The sequence below is a fragment of the Glycine max genome, chromosome 10 (assembly GCF_000004515.6).
Source record: "Glycine max cultivar Williams 82 chromosome 10, Glycine_max_v4.0, whole genome shotgun sequence".
In the NCBI taxonomy this organism is placed as follows: Eukaryota; Viridiplantae; Streptophyta; class Magnoliopsida; order Fabales; family Fabaceae; genus Glycine; species Glycine max.
In genome coordinates, this window is record NC_038246.2 from 36,353,704 (window position 1) to 36,377,010 (window position 23,307).

Genomic DNA, 23,307 nt, shown 5'->3' on the forward strand with positions numbered 1-23,307 from the left:
TCATTGTCAAATGCTCTCTCAACAACTCTTGGGCAAACACTTGCAAATCTATTAAGAGTTCATCCAAGAATTCTTCTTATTCAAAGAGATTGATTAAGGGACTGAGGGTCTCTTAAGTTGTAAGGATTCCTGAACACAAGGGAAGGGTTATCCCTGTGTGGTTCAGACTTTGTAAAAGGATTTTTACAAAGAGAGTGAAAAATCTTAAGTGGGTTGCTTAAGGACTGGACATAGGCACAGGAAGTGGCCAAACCAGTATAAATCGAGTTTGCATTTCTCTTTTCCCTTATCTCATTTATTATTGCAATCAATTTTGTCTTGCATGTTTAAAGAACATTATTGAATTGATTGCTTCTTCTTCTTCTGCATTTTGAGCCTATCATTTAGAAGGGGGTTAAAAGTTCATTAGTGAAAATTAATTCACCCCTTCTTAAGATAACTGAGGCCATTTGTCTAACATGTAACTTTCAACAATAGATGCTTCTGGACGATGTAGATTCTTCGTATACCCTTTTAAGAGATCTTCATGTATCACTCAATTGGGTACATCCACCACAAAAAACAGGACCACAACATTTGATTTCTCTGACTAGATGAACAATTAAGTGAACCATGATGTCAAAGAAAGCAGGAGGAAAATACGTCTCCAACTGGCACAGTATAATAGTAGCCTCGTTCTCTAGCTCATCTAACTTCACAGGATCAACGACTTTGCTACATATGACATTGAAGAAAAAGCATAGCGAGTTATGGCTAACCTGACTTTGTTAGGCAAAATGTCTCGTATGGCCACAACTAACAATTGTTGCATCAACACGTGACAATCGTGAGACTTTAACCCTACCAACTTAAGATCCTTCAACTGCACAAGGCTCTTAATATTTGAAGAGTATCCTTGTGGGACTTTGACCCGGTGCAGACACTGACAAAAACTGATCTTCTCCTTTCTAGACAAAGTATGAGAAGCTGGAGGCAAGTATATTTTTTTACCATCAGACCTTGGATGCAACTGCGATCGTATACCCATCTCAGCTAGATCTTGATGGGTATTCAAACCATCCTTCGTCTTGCCTTGAATGTTAAGGAGCATCCCAATGACACTATCACATACATTTTTCTCCACATGCATAACATCAATACAATGTCTAATATCTAGATCAGACCAATACGGAAGATCAAAGAAAATCGACCTCTTCTTCCATATGCAAGTCTTACTTTTTTCCTTCTTTTGGGTCTTTCCAAATATACTATTCAGGTGTTGAACCCACTGGAAGACCTGCTCACCAGTCAACGGTATGGGCGCAGTTTCATGCTCTTGACTTCCATTAAAAGCTTTTTTCAATCGCCTGTAAGAGTGATGAGGTTTTAGAAAATACCGATGCCTAGTGTAGATTGTTTTTCTACCATATTTCAGTTGTACGTAGCTTGTGTCTTCTTCATAGATGGGGCATGCATGATGACCCTTAACACTGTAACCTCTCAAATTCCTATATGCTGGAAAGTCATTAATGGTACAGAAAAGCATTACACACATTTGAAAAGTCTCATTCCAAAACCTATCAAACAATAAAACCCCCACGTCCCATAACTTTCTCAGGTCTTCAATCAACGAACTTAGATAAACATCAATGTCATTTCCTGACTTTCTTGGGTTCGATATCATCATAGACAACATCATGTATTTTCCCTTCATGCACAACTAAGGAGGCAAATTGTAAATTACTAGTAGAACTGGCCATGAACTGTGTTGAGTGATTAAATTGCCATATGGATTCATTCCATCATTGGCTAGTCCAAGCCTAAGATTTCTTGCCTCTTTGCCAAAATCCGGAAACAAACGATCTATCTTCTTCCACTGGGAGCAATTAGTCGGATGACGGACCATTCCATCGCAGTTTCTCCCATTTGCATGCCATGTAAGGTCTTTAGCGTCGTCTCAATTAGCAAAAGGACGCTTAAACCTTGGAACGATCGGTAGATACCACAACACCTTCACTGGGGGGCCCTTCTTTGAGTTTTCATCAATACTACACTCCTCATCATCCTTGACTTTGTATCGTGATACCCCACGCCTAGGGCATTTGGACATTTGTTCAAATTCATGTCTAATACAATATGCAATCATTCGGGCAAGCATGAATCTTCTGATACTCCATACCCATCGGACATAGTATCTTCTTTGCCTGATAGTAACTTTTAGACAATGTGTTTTCCTCTGGAAGCATATCGTGCACTACTTGAAGCAGTGAACTAAAGCTTTTGTCACTCCACACTAGACTTAACACTACCAACAACAGCGTCAAGGAATTCTTGCATCCGGGATACAAAGGCTCATTTGAATCACTTTGTAATGTATCATACATAGGGGCATGTTCTTGCTGAAAAGACTCTTGTCCAAGGTCACGAATCATATCCTCTAAGCGATCTCCCATTTCTACATCAAATGGTTCAGATTGGGACCCACTCTGCATGTCTGTCAATTCACCATGTCATATCCATGTGGTGTAATTCTTCTTAATCCCATCACACAATAGATGCTCCCGTATGTCGTCCAATATTTGTCGTTTTCCATTCAAACAATTGATGCTAGGACAATAATATTTTCCGTCCTCATCCGATCGATTTCTTTCGAAGGCAAATTGCAAGAATTGTTCGATGCCTTTCTCATATGCAGGGCTCATGCGACTTTCATTCATCCAACTTTGATCCATCTAAATAATAACTCCGTGATACTCACAAAGTTATTCGATGCATGAAAATCTTACTTTTTTTTATTATAGGTGTGGCCCTATCCCATTCAGGAAGACCTTTTTTTTATGGTAGCTTCAAATGTCAAGGTTAATTCTATTTTGTTAAATTTGATAAAATTTCGGCAGCATTTCGCATTGGTCTCCAAGTACACAACTTGAAATTGGCGAAATTAATTTCCCGATAATCAAGTATGCACTCAGAGAACAACTAGAAATGCATTGTAGCAAAATTTCATCAAATTAAACAAAATAATGTTAACCTTAATGCATGAATCTACCATAAAAATATTAGTCTCCCCAAACTGTCCAAATGAACAATTCAAGATTGAATGCAATGATTAATGCAAATTGTTTGCAAGAATCATTGCATTCAGTCTCAAACGGGAATCTAAGGTTCACTCGTCATGAACACAATTTGTATGGCATATATTAGTTGTCATTATTGGTAGTGAACAAGTAATAAAAACATTAATTGGTAACAAACATTTGTACTTATGATGATGAGCAGCATGGTCCAAAATGAAAGCAACAATCTAATAAATAACTCAATGACCACCTACATCAATCATCATTCCGAAATACAGATATCAATATGCGACAATGAGTAGGCTTAAAGTATCACATGACTATTAATTGATTCAAGGAGGGATCTTGTAGTGCATGCTAGCTGCACTATATTTTGAATTTATCAATTCCCGCCGTCAATGTCTCAAAAATCATAACTCTAACTACCATACACAGTAGTGAGGACAATCATACAATCTCAATAAGTCAAACAGTTTCAATTTTTGACTTTTGTAAGTAGTTCTTCAAGATAATCTTCAATTCTTAGGACCCCTCCCTCTTTGTTGGTTTCTAGGTATTGGACTCCTAGGAATTATTATAATTGAGCTACTGATTATATGTTACTGGAAACCAAGATGTGTGTTTTATTTCTATTCAAATCCATACCCCAAGAGTGGGAATAGGAGACGATGCATGTTTTTTCGGGTGGCTGACCCATTTCCTATAGGTCAGTGATGAGGAAAGTGTTGCTTTGGTCTTTTTCGGGTGGCGGGTGATGGAGCAATATCGCATGGCCCAACAAGACTTGCACTTGATTTTTATTGACTTGGAGAAAGCGTATGATAGAGTGCCTAGAGAGATTTTGTGGAAAGCTCTAGAGAAGAAGGGGTTAGGGTTGCATATATTCGAGCTATCCAAGATATGTATGATAGGGTATCGACTAGTGTTAGGACACAGGGTGGAGAGTCAGACGATTTTCCCATCACAATTGGTTTACATCAAGGGTCAACCCTTAGCCCCTACCTTTTTACCTTAATTCTGGATGTCCTCACGGAACAAATCCAAGAGATAGCGCCGAGATGCATGCTTTTTGCAGATGACATAGTCCTCCTTGGAGAGTCGAGGGAGGAGTTGAATGAGAGGTTGGAAACTTGGAGACGAGCTCTAGAAACACATGGCTTTCGCCTAAGCAGAAGCAAATCGGAGTATATGGAATGTAAGTTCAACAAAAGAAAGAGGGTTTCTAACTCAGAGGTGAAAATAGGAGACCATATTATCCCTCAAGTCACACGGTTTAAATATCTTGGGTCTGTAATACAGGATGATGGGGAAATTGAAGGGGATGTGAATCATCGCATTCAAGCGGGATGGATGAAATGGAGAAAAGCATCGGGGGTGTTATGTGATGCAAAGGTACCGATCAAGCTAAAGGGAAAGTTTTATCGGACTGCGGTAAGACCGGCGATTTTGTACGGAACAGAATGCTGGGCGGTCAAGAGCCAACATGAGAATAAAGTAGGTGTAGCGGAGATGAGGATGTTGCGGTGGATGTGTGGTAAGACTCGACAGGATAAAATTAGAAACGAAGCTATTAGAGAGAGGGTTGGAGTAGCGCCGATTGTAGAGAAGATGGTGGAAAATAGACTTAGGTGGTTTGGGCATGTAGAGAGAAGACCGGTAGACTCTGTAGTGAGGAGAGTAGACCAGATGGAGAGAAGACAAACAATTCGAGGCAGAGGAAGACCCAAAAAGACTATAAGAGAGGTTATCAAAAAGGATCTCGAACTCAATGGTTTGGATAGAAGTATGGTACTTGATAGAACATTATGGCGGAAGTTGATCCACGTAGCCGACCCCACCTAGTGGGATAAGGCGTTGTTGTTGTTGTTGTTGTTGTTGTATATGAAGTTGCAGGAACTTGCTGGTGTTTGGAAAAAAGAAAACCTCTTTACCACAATGTTCAAAACATTCAACAGTGTGTTCCCTTTGAAGGATCTGATCAAGTCATAAAAGGAAATGGTTAAGGTTTTCCTATTAAATGTATTGGCTCATCTTTATTTTTATCTCCATTCAATTCTAATGTTACTATTAATCTTCACAATTTCTTGCATGACACTAATATCTCTAAAAATCTGCTAAGTGTAAGTCAGTTTGTAAAAGACAATTTTGTGTTTTCTGAATTCCATCCTAATGTTTGTTTGGTCAAATCTTAGGGATCCAATGAGATACTTCTCAAAGGAAATCTCAGTTCTAATGGTTTGTACAAATTTCTCAGCTTGTTGTCAAGTCCTTCTTTCAATGTCAAGACAAGCTTTCTGTTGTTTATGTTGTCTTGGTAAAGCACATAGACTACATTCTCCCTCTTCTTACACCACTTACAATGAACCACTTGAACTCATTTTTAGTGATCTTTAGGGATCAGCTCCCTTTATTTCATCTATTGGGTATACCTATTATGTTACTTTTGTTGATACCTATGCTAGGTATACCAGGATTTTTCTGCTTAAAGCAAAGTCTAAAACACTGAATATTTTCAAACAGTTTCAAGCAATGGTTGAGAAACAGTTTGGTCTTCCTATTAAAGTTGTTCAAACAGACTGGGGGGAAGTTTAGACCTTTTACTTCCTTTTTACAGTAGTCAGGGATCATTCATAGGGTGATTTTCCCTTATACCCATCACCAAAATGGTGTGGTTGAGAGAAAACACAGACACATTGTTGAGCTTGGACTTACCCTCTTAGACCAAGCTCTTCTTCCTCTTACCTATTGGGATCATGCTAATTTCCTAACCAATGTTTTTCTTATTAAGAGACTCACTACTCCCTCTCTTAATTTTGATATACCATTTGTCAAATTGTATAAACAACAACCTGATTTTCATTTTCTAAGGGTGTTTGGGTGTGCTTTTTTTCCACTCTTAAGACCTTACAACCAAAATAAACTTCAGTTTAGATCTAAAAGTGTATTTTTCTGGGATATTGACTTGCTCACAAAGGGTACAAGTGTCTTTCAGCAGAAGGCAAAATTTACATATCTAAGGATGTTGTGTTTAATGAGTCACAATTTCCCACCACTACTATACCTACTGAGTTTGTTCCTCAACCACAAGCACCTAATCTTATATGGTTTGATAAATCTTCCTCACACGTGTAATTCTCAGTCCAATCAATCCTCTCTTTACTTCTCCTAGTGAGATTCATCATGTACCTCACACAACTTCTATTGCTTCTACTAATTCATCTTCAGCAAATTCTGATCTGCAAGTATCTTAACTAGAACAAGCTGTTATTCGACCCATTGTTCAAAACACACATCCAATGCAAACTAGGTCTAATTCTGGAATTGTTTAGCCTCAAATTCATCCTACTCTTCTTCTTGCTCATATGGAGCCTAAGTTTGCTAAGCAAGCCTTGACTAACCCTACATGGTTAGCTGCCATGAAAGTTGAGTATGATGCCTTCATCAACAATGGTACTTGGACTCATGTTTCTCTGCCTCCTAACAAAGTTCTTTTTGGTTGCAAATGGGTTTTCAAAATAAAAGAGAATCCTGATGGTACAATCAGTAAATACAAAGCCAGATTACTGGCCAAAGGGTTCCATCAAAATTCAAGCATTCAATTAACAAGCGCAGTTATACAAACACAAGAGAGACATGAAGCACAACGTGGTGATGACATACCTCAAGGGCTATACTCCACGACCTCTTATGATTTTGATAGGATAACACTTCAGGGAGAGAGTGGATAACCTAAAAATAAAAACCATATGCCAATTAGCCATGGGCCATACTACCACAACAACGATATGTATCACATTTTGTAGAAAATAACCTTTGAGAACTAATGAGTAATGGCGTTAGAAGAACTCAGAGCTAAACCTAGTTCAACTACAGTAAAGTAATTCAGCTTATGCTAAACCAAACCGAGCAGTATTTCTCTGTAATAGTAGAGCAGCTCATGGTAGATACTCAACCAAACTAACACAAAGAATAAGACTAACAAAATAGATGCTTTGAAAAAAAATCCAGATTCTTAAACAATTTTTTGTTTTCATTACAAAGAATAAGACTAACTAGCACACAAAACTAACACAAAGAACTAGGATAAAGTCATAAAACAAAACTGCATCTGAATTCAACACTCAAAACCCAACACTTTGTGTCAACAGTCTGTAGGATCTCTCATCATAAACATAGCATGTGCTATACAATTTATGTGTGTCAGACAAAGTACTGGAAATAACACTACCAACATGTTAATAGATAACTCACTTTATAAGAAACGTAAAATTTCTCTTCTAAAATTATTGCAAGCTAATTTGTTATTCTTTAGAATACCTGCACTAGAGAATAGTAGATAAGTAACTTGTCACTGGAAAACTGTGGACATCATAGACCATGTAGTAGATGCAAAAAACAATCTTCATAATCATCATAAGTATATGAACATTAGGAAGAGTCGCCCTCTCTTAATATTCAAATCCAGAATTGAACTTGGTAGCTACAACAATGAATGGTATAAAAGACACTTACAAGTAGATGTTAAAAAATGTAAACCCTAGAACCACAAGGATGCCTTAGTTTAGCTAGAGATAAGGTGCTAAATGATGAACCTTAATATCATAAGGTTCAGGAAATGAGGAAGACAATAGTTTGGGACTACACGTATCGATGGTTTCAACTAGTATTTAAATTACAAATATTCAAAATTCATATTAGCAATCATCACAAAATTAAACAAGGAACAACCAACCGCCTCAACCTTGGGAGCTGATTGAGAAAATTAAAGTATAACTCTTACTTTTAGGGAGCTCAATTGTAGAGCAGCAGAGTTTAACTCCAAATTTCTTGTGTTAATCTCACCTCTCTAGCAATAGTACTTTGCAGTTATTGTGTCTCTAATGTTACACTTTTGTTTCAGTTTGTTGTAACAATCAATTAGAATTAGACTAACTACCACACTATAAATACTTCAGCCTTGTACAGAACAATTTACAAACCATATGATTCAAGTTTCAATTCAAATATGTATGGATTCTCTTTGGTCTCATTTTCTCTCACTTTTGCTTCTCTTACTGGATTTCTATTTCTGAAAAAGAATGTGAGTTCTAATGCCAACCTGTGAATAAATTTTGTGAATATCTTCAACACATTTAATTTATATTCACACAATCAGATGAGACTGTACAAGGAAATAGTGAAAATAAAAAATGAAACCTCAATAAACATAGCCCTTAATTCCTATAATTTATCATATGGTTACCCTTGAATCCTTCTTATGCTCAGTAAATTAGGTGCCTTATGTTTTTTTATCAGAATGAAAGCTAAAAAGAACAAGACAAGCTAAAATCAAAGGAAAACTGAACCCTTGGCATTAGCAAGCAATAAGTGATGCATGGGTGTAGGACAAGACGAAAACAAATAAAGTTTATGTAGAAGCAAATGACTTTGATGTTTTGATGATGATCATGATGATTTGATGCAAATACACTTTTCAAGTTTAATTCAAGACAATGATTCAAGAATACAAGACACAACATCAAGATGATCACTAGTATTTTAGGAAGCGAATTCCTAATTGAAATAGCAAAAGGTTTGGCCAAGTAATTTAAGTTAAAAAGTGTTTTTCAAGAGATTTACTCTCTGGTAATCAATTACCAGATGATGTAATCGATTACCAGTGGCCAAAAATGATTTACAACAGCTATTAAAATTTGAATTCAAAATTTTAGACTGTGTAATCGATTACACAACCTTTGTAATCGATTACCAGCAGTTAATAAACATTTTAATTCAAATTTTAAAACTTGTAATCGATTACACAAATCCTGTAATCGATTACCAGAAGAAATTTTCAGAAAATTATTTCTAAGAGTCACATCTTTTCAAATGGTTTTTACATGGCCATCAAAGGTCTATTTATATGTGACTTGGAACACGAATTTGCTCATAGTTTTTCATAACAAAAAATTCTTATTCTCTCAAAGAGAAAAAACATTTTATCCTCTAAGAATTCGTTGGCCAATACACTTGCAATTCAATAAGGAATTAATTGAGTGCTCAGATTGTAAAATCTATCTCTTTCAAGAGAGATTTATTCTTCTCTTCTTTCTAAATTCTCAAAGGGGATTGAGAGACCGATGGTCTCTTGTTGTAAAGAAATCTGAACACAAAGGAAGGACTGTCCTTGTGTGTTCAGAACTTGTAAAAGGATTTTACAAGATAGTGGAATTCTCAAGCGGGTTGCTTGGGGACTGGACGTAGGCACAAGGGTGTGGCCGAACCAATATAAATCCGAGTTTGCACTTTCTCTTCCCTTAAACTCTTTTATTTATTATTGCTTTATATTTATATTCAGATTGTTCGATTTGAATCATTATTTAAGAGTTCATTTTTAAGGGAATTTGTAACTTGCATTGAAATTGAAATAGAATTTTAATTGGGAAAATAGTTTGCAATATCTTAATTCAACCCCCCTTCTTAAGATATCTGAGGCCAATTGTCTAACAAGTGGTATCAGAGCTTCATTCTTGTATAAAGTTTAGAAGCTTCAAGAATAATGGCCTTAGCAAACTTTTTATTTCCAGAAGGAAATTCAATCAATAGACCTCTAATCTTTAATGGAGAGGGTTACCACTACTGGAAAACCCGAATGCAAATTTTTATTGAGGCAATAGACTTACATTTGGGAAGGCATAGAAATAGGGCCTTATATACCCACCACAGTAGAAAGAACCACAATAGATGGAAGCACAACAAGTGGAAGCACCACAATAGAAAAACCTAGAGATAGATGGTCTGAAGAGGATAGAAGATGAGTACGATATAATTTAAAAGCCAAAAACATAATTACATCTGCCCTGGGAATGGATGAATATTTTAGGGTTTCAAATTGTAAGAGTGCTAAGGAAATGTGGGACACTCTACAAGTAACACATGAAGGCACAACAGATGTTAAAAGATCTAGGATAAAGACATTAACTCATGAATATGAACTATTTAGGATGAATGCAAATGAAAGCATTCAAGACATGCAAAAGAGGTTCACACATATAGTAAATCATCTTGCAGCCTTAGGGAAAGATTTTCAAAATGAAGATCTCATAAACAAAGTATTAAGATGTTTAAGCAGAGAATGGCAACCTAAAGTAACAGCCATTACTGAATCACGAGATTTATCTAACATGACGCTTGCTACTCTATTTGGAAAGTTACAGGAACACGAAATGGAATTGTTGAGATTAAATCAACATGAAGAAAATGACAAGAAAAAGAAGGGAATTGCTCTTAAAGCCTCATCTTCCATGAAGAAAGTGATAAGGAAATTGATCTAGATGAAGATGATGATCTTAGCCTTTTTGTAAAAAGGTTCAACAAGTTTCTGAAAGTTAGAGGAAATCAAAGGCGACCCAATTTTAAATCTAAAAGAAGGACAAAAACTTCATCTTCTACTCCAAAATTCTTTGAATGCAATCAACCTGGACATCTAAGGGTTGATTGTCCTATCTTCAAGAAAAAGATGGAGAAATCTGAAAAGAAAAATTTTAGTGAAAAGAAAATGAAGAAAGCGTACATCACATGGGATGACAATGATATGGAATCTTCTGAAGATTCAGAGAATGAAGAGATAAACCTCTGTCTAATGGCTAAAAGTTATGAAAGCAATGAAGAGGTAACATCTTCAAATAACTTATCCATTTCTTTTGATGAATTACAAGATGCATTTGCTGATTTGCATAAAGAGTCAATCAAACTTGCAAAGTTAGTTTCATCTTCTAAGAAAACAATTTCAGATTTAGAAAATGAAATTTTAAAATTAAATAAAGAATTAGATCATCTTAGAACTGAAGTCTCAACTTCTAAATCAAATGAAAAAGTTTATATCTCTACTATTTCTGACAAGAAAATATCTGATTCTTGTAGTTGTTGTGGAAAATATGAAAAAGAAATTAAAGATTTGAAAAACTCACTTGCAAAATTTTTTTATAGTAAAATTAATTTAGATGCCATATTAGGAAAACAAAGATGTGTCTCTAATAAGGCTGGAATAGGATATAAACCTGAAAAACAACAAAAATTTCATAAAAACCTCTTTACTTCCACACAAAAATATAATTCTAGTTCTATCACTTGTTTTTACTATGGAAGAGAAGGGCATGGCACATCTACTTATTATTTTAAGAAAAACTACAACAACATTAAAATGATATGGGTCCCAAAAGGATCTTCAGTCTACACTAACACACAAGGACCCAATAAAGTTTGGGTACCTAAGTCAAAAACTTGATTATGTAGGTGTCTTTGAGGAAGGAATGGTACATAGATAGCGGATGTTCAAAACATATGACTGGAGATGCATCAAAGTTTACACATATCTCTCCCAAGAAAAGCGGGCATGTGACTTATGGTGACAACAACAAAGGTAGAATCCTTGGAGTTGGTAAAATAGGTACAAATTCTTCAAACTCCATTGAAATTGTTCTACTTGTTAAGGGTCTTAAGCACAGCCTACTTAGTGTTAGTCAATTATGTGACAAAGGCTATCTAGTATCATTTGATTATAAAAAATGTATTATAGAACATAAGCATGACACTAATATAAAGCATGTAGGATATAGAGTCAACAATGTATACATGATAGACTTAAGCCTAAAACTAGATAACAATCATTGTTTTCTTAGCAAATATGATGATCCATGGTTATGGCATAAAAGAATTGCTCACATAAACATGGATCACTTAAACAAATTAATTTCCAAATATTTAGTAGTTGGTTTGCCTAAATTAAAATTTGAAAAAGATAAACTATGTGATGCATGTCAAAAGGGAAAACAAACTAAAGTCTCATTCAAACCCAAAAATATTGTTTCAACTACTCAACCCTTACAATTATTGCATATGGATTTATTTGGTCCTTCTAGAACCATGAGTTTTGGAGGAAATTATTATGCTCTTGTCATAGTTGATGATTTCTCTAGATATACATGGACATTATTCATTACTCATAAAAGTGATGCATTTCAAGCATTTAGGAAACTTGCTAAAGTTATACAAAACAAGAAAAATCTTAAGATTGCATCCATTAGAAGTGATCATGGGGGTGAATTTGAAAACAAAGATTTTGAATTATTTTGTGATGAACATGGTATTGAGCATAATTTTTCTGCACCTAGAACCCCTCAACAAAATGGAGTTGTTGAGAGGAAAAATAGGTCATTGGAAGAAATTGCTAGAACTTTATTAAATGATACTTCTCTTCCAAAATATTTTTGGGCTGAAGCCGTCAATACTGCATGTTACATCATGAATAGGGCCTTAATAAGACCCATTTTAAAGAAAACCCCATATGAGTTATATAATGGTAGAAAACCTAACATTTCACATCTTCATGTTTTTGGTTGCAAATGTTTTGTGCTTAATAATGGTAAAGATAATCTAGGAAAATTTGATGAAAAATCTAATGAAGGCATCTTTCTTGGATATTCGTTGCAAAGTAAAGCATATAGAATATATAACAAAAGAACTATGAGTATTGAAGAATTCATTCATGTTTCTTTGGATGAATCTTGTCATACCCTAATTTCGTCCGGGGATTATAATTTGATGATATACAACCATTGATTGGCCGCTTCGAGATATTTGGCACCCTTTGTTGCACAATATGTGAAGTCCCGAGAGGTGCCGAAAATCAAAAGGAAGCAGGCTTACGCGATCCGTGAAAATTCCGTGATGTGAAGGAAATCGAAAGGAGGTATTTTTCGCAATCCGTGAGTTTTCGTAACTTCTTCGAAAGCTAAAAAAGAGTAAATACATAATCCGTAAGGATTCGTAACCTTGCGGAAGGAAAATAAGTATCGTTACGAAATTCGTAAACTTTCGTAACATTACGGAAAAAGAATTACCAAAAAAGGTAGAGGGGGGTGCATTTAGTAAAAAGGGGGTACAAATAGCAATCAGGCTCACTTGGGCCTTCCAGATTCTGCCTCCAGAAGGCTGTTGCTTCTGGAGGAAGCAACCTTGCTCGCTTGGGCGAGCTGAGCTCGCCTGGGCGAGCTGGGTGGCAAGCTCCTCCCCTATTTTGCTATAAATAGGGGGAGGAGTGAAGGGAGAAGGGGTTCAGCCTTCTTGGCACTTCTCATTCTCTCGAAATTGCTGAGGAAAATTATTTCCGTGAAGAAAATCCAAGCCGAGGCGCTTCCGTAACATTTCTGTAATGTTTCCGTGAGTAATTACGCGAAGATTCTCGACCGTTCTTCAACATTCATCGTTCGTTCTTCGTTTTCTTCAGTCTTCAACGGGTAAGTACCTCGAACCGAGCTTTTCAATTCATTCTATGTACCCGTGGTGGTCCACATTTTGTTTCATGTATTTTTATTCTCGTTTTCATTCGCTTTTTATACCCCCTTTTGACGTGCTTAAGTCATTTATTTAAGTCATTTCTCGCCTAATCTAAAAATAAAATGAATTTCCACCGATCGTTTGAATTGTATCATCCGTTAATTTCGCTTAAAATGAATTCCGACCGTTCGGTCGTGTCTTAACCACGTTGGAAATCAAAAAAGAGGTAAAATAATAATATAATAATCAAAAAATACCTTTTAGTAAAATAAAGCGAAAAATCAATCGGACGCTTTCTCTTTGGGATTTCTCATTCTTAATTGAATTGACTAATAACTAAAGTGAAACTAAGGCTAAAATCAACTCGCCTAGTCAAGCTCGTCCACAAAAATAGGATTTTGAAAGTTTATCATTTCAGTTTCTTACCAAGTAAAATGGATCATTTTTAAGGTCCAACGCCTTAAAATGATCACCTTTCAAGTAAAAAGAATCACTTGATTCACGCATAAAGAAAGAACTACGTAGGTCTGATTTCCTCTTCGATGGAGGGTACGTAGGAGCAAAAGCCCCGCTTTTGTCGACCTCAAAAAATAAAAAGAAATAAAAGTTAAGGTAATACAATTTCCACAATTCTAAAAAATAGGCTGTTGTCCTTTGAGACAAACGTGAGAGGTGCTAATACCTTCCTCAAGCGTAAATACAACTCCCGAACTTAGAATTTTCATTTTGACCGGTTTCCTTCGGTTTTTCCGACGTTTTCCACAAATAAACATTGGTGGCGACTCCGCGCATCTTTCCTCCTTTGGAAAGCGCACCCGTGAGCCTCGCCTTCGCTCGCCCGCGAAAGGGCACGTTGCGACAGTTGGTGACTCCACTAGGGACTATTTTTTGTGAGTTAGGCCTATTTTAAGGAATTGTGGATTTGTGAAACTTCGTGTGTGCATTTGTTGAACTGTGTAAAATGTAAATAACTGTTGTCTATTTCGCATTCTTTACACTGCATTCTAAGCACCCACGGGTTTGAGTAAAAAAAGAGGCCCTATACCCGGGTTCAAGGGAATTTAAGGAGTGGAGGTGAATCTATCATCATGCTAGGTCTCCGACTTGCTTGATAATAGTGAAACCTCGTCTAGAGCTTTCTCTCTTTATAATGTGTTGTCGCTGGTATTCCATACCGCCACAATATTATTATCTTGAGTGATGATACCTCTAGAAAACAGCCGTGTGAGTTATGAATTGTTGGGGAGTAGTTATTAGAGACCCCTAGATATTGTCCTATAGGTTCCCAAATAGGGGCAAAGAGCAAACACGCTCCGTGCCATTCGTTCTCATGCATTTTTTTGGTAAAATAGCACTAGTTTATAGTTTTTGCTAGTGGTGTTTGGTTTCTTTAGAGTAATACATAACCTTTTTATGCTACGTCGAGGCGCCATCATGCCCAAACGTAGCATTAAAATTGGATCTCTGCGGTCTCGTATGTATGAATTACCCCTTTGTGTTGTTTTCTTTCTGTTTCATGCATACGCATTGCATCATTCATGTCGGAGTCTTGATCCACCCCTTTTTTATTTAAATGATGGGGACAAATCAAAATGGCAAAAGGTTTTATCAAGTCAAGGTTAAAAGTCTAGATGTCACTAGCCTCAAGGAATTGGGACGATTGATGGGACCTATCCAAAGGCAAGCCTTCCGCAAAGTGTACGGGAAGATTCTAGATTTGACCGCAGCGGAGGTATTTACGGAAGCTGCCGTATCCCTCGCCCAATACTATGACCAGCTGATGTGCCATCATTTTCTTCTATTTTCTAAACCCTTTTTGCACCATTTTAATTATTGATTGGTCTTAATTGTCAATTAATTAGGCAGTTTTATTATTTGGGCTCAATTAGCTAATTTGATGTTTTTAATCTAATTTCAGGAATTAATGAAACATTGGGCTTAATCCGGATTTTGGTTGTGGACTTGAAGAGGGCAAATAAAGCAGCGCTTACCTTAGTTAATTTCTAATTAGGAAATTTCGCAATTTTATTTTATGTTGTTCAGTGTTTATTTCGTTTTGGGCCAGAGTATTGTAATAGGGCCCAGTGACTTTGAGTGACTCTTTTTAAATAGCTGCCTTGGGATTCGTGCAGGGCATTCTATTCTGTTATGCTATTCATTATTCAGAGCTTTGTTTTAGGGTTTTCGTTTTTCTGTTTTGACGTTTCGGAGTTCGTAATGCAATTTTACGTTTTATGCTTCTAATTACAATTTCGTTCTTGCTTCTTCTTCTACTCTCATTTACGTTTTTGTTCCATTTTACATTTCTGTTCGTTTACGTTTCTGTTCATTTACGTTTCTGCTTCATGTTTCAATTGCGTTTTCTGTTTGAATCCATGGAAGGCTAGATTTTCTGGTGTTGTTTCCTTTTGAGGACGAAGCCCAACTCTCTTTGAGGTTTCGCTTGTAATGTGGTTTCCTGGCAGTTCTCCCTTCACCAGTATCCCAAATTCGTGAATATTAATCAGTGCATGCTTCGTGTTCGATTAATTGCCTCTGAGCCTAACTTGCGTTCATGCTTAATGGACGAAGGGCTAACTGGTGTATGTGGTGCCTAATCACGTATTGAAAACCCTAAGTTGATTTTCGCTTAGTAAATTGAAATAGGGTTGGATTAAGTGGTTGACTGTTAGGGGCGAATTCTCCAACCCAGGATAAGAGAATGGCTTCTGAATCAGAGGAAACAACCCGTTTTTAATATTAGTAGTTTCGTATTTCAGTTTACTTGTTCTGCTCTTTAATCACCAAACAAACAAACCCAATCGTTACTGTTACTGCAAGTATATTATGAACATTTGGTTTGTCACTGCTCGTTGGGAAACGACCTAGGATCACTTCCTAGTTACTGCATTTTCATGTTTATTTGATTCGGGTACGGCCTCGATCACCAGCCGTTGAGGTGTTTCACGTTTGGGGACTTCCAAATGGTACCAACTATTGAAGAGTTTGAGGAAATATTAGGATGCCCTCTTGGGGGGAGAAAACCGTATCTTTTCTCCGGCTTTCTTCCTTCCTTGAGCAAGATTGCAGCTGTGGTTGGAGATTCAGCAAAAAAGTTGGATCGCATGAAGCAAACTCGGAATGACGTAGTGGGCCTGCCTCGGAAATACTTGGAAGGCAAGGCAAGGGATATGGCAAGCCAAGAGAAGTGGGGCCCGTTTGCGGATATATTAGCTTTGTTGATTTTTGGGGTTGTCCTCTTTCCGAACGTTGATGGTTTAGTATACTTAGCCGCCATTGATGCTTTCCTCGATATCACCATAGCAAGGAAAGTCCAGTGGTGGCTATCTTGGCAGATTTGTTTGACACCTTTGACTGGAGGTGTGAGAAAAACAGTGCACGGATTGTCTGTTGTTTACCCGCTCTCTGTGTGTGGTTGATTTCACACCTATTCCAACAAGACACAAGACACCCGTGTCCGCTTCAAAGTTATCGCTCATGCGCAGAAAAAGGAAGAGTCGATTGGGACCAACATTTGGCGGAGATAGGGGGCAGCGCAATCAATTGGTTTCCTCGTTGGAAGAAAGGCAAGGAAGGAGTTCATTTCTCGTGTGGGGACTACCCTAATGTTCCATTGATAGGGACTAGGGGGTGTATTAATTATAATCCCGCGCTCGCCATAAGACAACTAGGGTACCCCATGAGGGGAGCGCCAACGGAAGGGAGTCTCTCACCTTTCCTTGTGAAAGATTTAGGCACGCAAGGTCTCAAGGTTATACAAAGAATCCACAAGGCGTGGAGGAGTCCGTTGAGGAAAGACAAGGAGCTTAGGGGCATCCGTAATGGCGTCATCGGAGGTTATCATGGATGGCTAAGAATTCACACGCGAGGGTTAGATTGGCTCTCCAAGTTGAAAGTTATCGATGAGGAGAACTTTGAAGCTCCGGAGGAAGATGAAGAAGTCCGAGCTCTAAAATTGGAGCTAGGGAAGGCAAGACTCGCCAAGGAGAAGTTCAAATCAGCTGCTACACACATCCGGAAAGAGTGCACTGAGTTACAAGAGGAAAACGCGGCCACTGCAAGAGCCCTTGAACAAGAAACCAAAAGGGATCGAAGAGAGGAAAGAGATCGGTCACGGGTGCATGGCATGATCTTAAAAGAAGAGTTAGTTGCTTGCGCGAGGTCCAAAAGGAGTTTGGCTTAACACTTGGAAGCCACGGAGCAAAGCATGCTAGCTATCATAGGGCAATACAAGGAAGAGTTGAACCAGTCTGTGGCCCATGAACAAAAGCTAGTGGAGGATTTTGCACAGTTGTACGCCGAAAAAGAAGCAAGAGGGAGAGTGATTGATGCTTTGCATCAAGAAGCGACTATGTGGAGGGATAAGTTTGCCTTGACCTTGAATGGAAGTCAAGACCTCCCGCGTCTATTAGCCAAAGCAAAAGCCATGGCCGAAGTGTGTACGGCCCTTGAGGAGATGCATGGGCTAATCAATTACTGTCAACACATGATAGATTTGATGGCTCACATAATTAGAAACCGTTAGGTTCTCTTGTAACACCTTTGTATAATCTTGGCTAGATGAAAGCTTTGTTCTTTTTATAAAATGAGACGTTCTGAACTCATCATGTTATCTAAAAAACCTTGGGGTGGATCTGAGTGCTCCGATCATTCATTTGCATATTCATGTTTTGGTGGCATACTCACCATTGTTTATTTCTTTAGGAATTTCATCATAACTAAGAAAACACCAAGGCACCCCTATAACACTCGATCCAGAAAAATGGATAATGAAGAGGGCGTGCAGGAACAGATGAAGGCCGATCTATCGACTTTAAAAGATCAAATGGCTTCCATCTCGGAGGTCATGTTAAAACTCCAGAAAACTATAGAGGATAAAGCCACGACAACATCCTCGGGTACAGTTAGGGAAGCGGAGCCGGTGCTGCAGCCCGCCTTAAATCCGGGCCGAGACAGAAACAAGGCCGTGTTTGGTCGAAGGTATAGTCCGCAAGCTTATCCTTATGGCTTGCCTCCGGACTTCACCCCCCGTGCCACCCCGGAAGATTTAAGCCAAGCCTTTACTTTCGAGGGGCAACTCCCACCTTATGACGACTATCCCGGGCAAGACGATGAGGAAGGAGATACCCATCTTGGCCCCCTGCTCCACCTCAAAGATCCGTCCCCCCATGAACTACCCCAACCGAACATAGTCCGCCATATCCCGGCTTCACCCACACCTATAAAAGAATCTGTTCCCTTCGCGGAAGATAAGGGGAAGATGGAGGTGCTTGAAGAGAGGTTAAGAGCAGTCGAGGGCCTTGACAATTACCCATTCTCGGATTTGGCGGATTTATGTCTCGTGCCCAACATCGTCATCCCTCCCAAGTTCAAAGTACCAGACTTTGATAAGTACAAAGGGACGACATGTCCAAAAGGGCATCTCCGGATGTATTGCCGAAAGATGGGGGCGTATTCTGCGGACGAAAAGTTGTTGGTCCATTTCTTTCAAGACAGCTTGACCGGAGCAGTTGTAGCATGGTATACCAATCTGGAAGCTTCCCAGATCCGATCGTGGAAGGACTTGGCAACTGCCTTCATTAGGCAGTACCAGTACAATACGGACATTGCTCCCGATCGGAACCAGCTTCAGAGTATGACTAAGCGAGAGCATGAGTCCATTAAGGAATATGCCCAAAGATGGAGAGATCTCACAGCCCAAGTCGTACCGCCCATGACGGAGAGGGAGATGATCACAATTATGGTAGATACGTTACCCACATTCTACTATGAAAAGCTGATAGGCTACATGCCAGCTAACTTTGCGGATCTCGTCTTCGCCGGAGAAAGGATTGAATCCGGACTACGAAAAGGCAAGTTCGAATATGCTGCCAATATGGCCCCCAACAACAACAGAAGAGCCCCAGTAGTGGGCGCGAGGAAAAAGGAAGGAGACGCCCACCGGTCACCACCGCCCCGACGTGGATGAAAGCACCCCAAAATATCCAAAGCTCATACCAACCCAATCCCCCAAGTTTTTTAATCCGAGCCGGGAATTCCCTCCCGACTCAAGTAAAAGGACCACCCGCAGCAGAAAGAGCGTCGGCCCAACGCACAGCTCCAGCCGCACCCCGGCCAGTTAATAATACAGCCCCCGGCGCGACCTATAAATATGCACAGCACCCGCCCCCGAAAGACAACTTCCCTCCTATTCCCATGGTATACTCCGAGTTATGGCCTTCATTATTGGAGAATCATTTGGTGGTGGCCATACCTGGGAAGGTCCTCCAGCCACCCTACCCCAAGTGGTATGACCCGGGTGCCAAGTGTGCGTACCATAGTGGAGTTCCCGGACACAACATTGACTCCTGCCTCCCGTTCAAATATAAGGTACGACACCTAATCAATGCCGGTTGGCTATCGTTTCAAGAGGAAGGCCCAAATGTTAAAACCAACCCGCTAGCTAGTCATGGAGGGGCTAGCGTGAACGCCGTCGAAGAGGATGGGCCATCGCGGGCAAAGAGATTAGGAGAGGTAGCTACTTTTAGACGCTTCATCTATCAATCACTGCAAGCGGCGTGCATGGTCTCCCGTGGTGGAGGCGAAAGGGACGAATGTTTGTTTCACCTCGGGGAGTCGCACGACATGGAAACCTGTCCCGCGGTAGAAGAATTGCTTCAGCGGCTTATGGACTGGGGGCATCTTGAAGTGTCCATAGGAGGGAGGGAAGAACCACAAATTTGCATGCAGTCAGAAGAGAAGAAGGTTCCTCTAACCCCCAAGGCCCTAGTGATATGTTTTAATAGAAAAGGGACCGGCTCCACACCCATATACCCCCGGGCGGCGCCCAAGCCAACGCCATTTGCATATCAAAGTAATAAGGCCGTTCCGTGGAAGTATACCCCTCCCGCGTCCAGCGAAAGAGTTGCAACCGAAGTTGACTCCCTATCAGCTAAGGTAACCAACATCACCGGCCTCAGTGGCATAACCCGTAGTGGTCGGGTGTTCGCTTCCCCTCACCCGGCGAAATTGCCCTCCAAAGGGAAAGCGCCCATGTCTAAGAGCCCACAGACATAGCCACCCCCTCATAAGAAGTAGATCCTCCAGTGGTAAGAGGGGCCGAAAAGGAAGAAGGACTTCAAGGAAAAACAGTGACTTTGGAAGAGGCCCATGAGTTCCTCCGCCTCATCCAACAAAGCGAGTTTAAGGTAGTCGAGCAACTGAATAAAACTCCAACAAGGATCTCTTTGCTTGAACTACTCATAAACTCCGAGCCTCATCGTGCGCTGTTGATGAAGGTCCTTAATGATGCCCATGTAGCACATGATATCTCAGTGGAGGGTTTCGAAGGCATCGTTAATCATATAACCACTAACAATTATATCGTGTTTGCGGATGAAGAGATTCCCGTTGAGGGGAGAGGACACAACAAGGCTCTACATGTGTCGGTGAGATGTATGGACCACGTTGTCGCAAAGGTACTTATCGACAATGGATCGAGTTTAAATGTAATGCCGAAGACCACTTTGGAAAAGCTTCCTTTTAGTGCGTCACGTTTAAAACCGAGCTCGATGGTGGTGCGAGCCTTTGATGGTACTCGGCGGGAAGTGATGGGGGAAATCGACATTCCCATTCAGATAGGCCCCCACACTTGCAATGTGGTGTTTCAAGTAATGGATATAAATCCCGCCTATAGCTGCCTCTTGGGAAGACCTTGGATTCATGCCCTGGGAGTGGTCCCTTCAACGCTTCACCAAAAATTGAAGTTCGCAGTGGGTGGACTTTTAGTGATAGTGTCGGGTGAAGAGGATATGTTAGTGAGATGCCCCTCCTCCGCACCGTACGTAGAAGCGACGGAAGAATCATTGGAAACGGCTTTCCAATCCTTTGAGGTGGTGTGCTACGCCTCTGTGGAACCAAGTCCGTCGCTACCTTTTCTCTCCAAAGCGACCATAATGGTGGCGCGTGTTATGCTCAGGAACGGATTTGAGCCCAGAATGGGTCTAGGCAAGGACTGCCTCGGGAATGCCGACGTGGTCGATATCAAGGGAAATCCATACAAGTATGGATTAGGGTATGAACCCGGGATGCCGGGGAGGAGGAACGTGCCGTCAAGATTTCGGGCGGATAGGGTATGGCCCGGCCGTATTAGCCAGTGTTTCACTAGCGCTGGAATGGTGTCCGAGGAGGAGGTGGCCGCAATAGAAGAGGAGTTCCCTCAAGACCCACCAAGTTTTGTGCAACCATGCCACCTCGATTCCCAAGTGGGGAACTGGCGCGTGATAAGCCAGTCAGAAGTCTATACCGCTGATTCAATGTAATTAGAGCCTATAGATTTCCTTTCTCTTTTGTTTTGTGAAACCTACCTTATTAAATAAACAAAGAGATCTTGTTTCATCTATTCTTGCGGTTCCACCTTTTCTCATATCATTTTGCATGTTTTTGTTTCTTTTGTCTTGTTTGGTATAGATATGAGGGTCGATTCTTTGAGGATCCTAACAACGAGGGTTTGACAATCGATTTCGATCGAGATATAAGCCAAACGATAAACGAGGAAGAGGAAGAGGACGTCCTGTCGCCAGAGTTGGAGAGGTTGGTCACTCAGGAAGAACGTGAAATGAAGCCTCACCAAGAAGAAACCGAATTAGTAAACTTGGGGACCACGGAGGAAAAGAAAGAACTAAAGGTAGGAACCGGTATGACCGCGCCTATCCGTCAAGGCTTGATAACCCTTCTTGAAGAGTATCAAGATGTCTTTGCGTGGTCATATCAAGACATGCCCGGTCTGGATTCCGACATTGTGCAGCATAAGTTGCCTTTGAATCCTGGGTCTTCCCCGGTTAAGCAAAAGTTACGAAGAATGAGACCCGAGATGTCTTTAAAAATTAAAGAAGAAGTAAGGAAGCAATTTGACGCAGGGTTTTTAGCTGTGGCTCGGTACCTAGAATGGGTGGCCAATATTGTCCCAGTCCCGAAAAAGGACGGCAAGGTTCGAATGTGTGTAGACTACCGGGACTTGAACCGAGCCAGTCCTAAAGACAATTTTCCCCTGCCACACATTGATATATTGGTAGATAATACAGCCAAATTCGCCCTTTTCTCATTTATGGATGGTTTCTCGGGGTATAATCAAATAAAGATGGCACCCGAAGATGTAGAGAATACCACTTTCGTCACCCTATGGGGGACATTCTGCTATAAAGTGATGGCCTTCGGGCTGAAAAATGCTGGGGCAACCTATCAGCGTGCCATGGTGGCGTTGTTCCGTGATATGATGCATAAGGAAATAGAGGTCTATGTAGATGACATGATTGCCAAGTCTCGGACTGAGGCCGAACACCTTGTTAATCTGCGTAAGCTGTTTGGAAGGTTGCGGAAATACCAATTAAAACTAAACCCAACCAAATGCACCTTTGGGGTGAAGTCGGGGAAGCTGCTAGGATTTATTGTAAGTCAGAAAGGGATAGAGATAGATCCCGAGAAAGTGAAGGCCATCCTTGAAATGCCGGAACCACGCACGGAGAAGCAGGTTCGGGGGTTTTTGGGCAGGTTGAATTATATCGCGAGATTTATCTCGCAACTCACCCCTACCTGTGAGCCCATTTTTAAGCTATTACGTAAGAACCAGGCGGTCCTGTGGAACAGTGACTGCCAAGAGGCCTTCGAGAAGATCAAACAGAGTCTCGCAAATCCCCCGGTGCTCATGCCACCTGTAACAGGAAGACCTCTTTTCCTGTACATGACCGTGTTGGACGAGTCTATGGGGTGCGTGTTGGGTCAGCATGATGATTCTGGGAAAAAGGAGCAAGCCATCTACTATCTGAGCAAGAAGTTTTCCGCATGTGAGATGAATTACTCAATGCTGGAAAGGACGTGTTGTGCTCTGGTATGGGCATCACATCGGCTTAGGCAGTACATGCTCAGCCATACCACATGGCTTATTTCCAAAATGGAT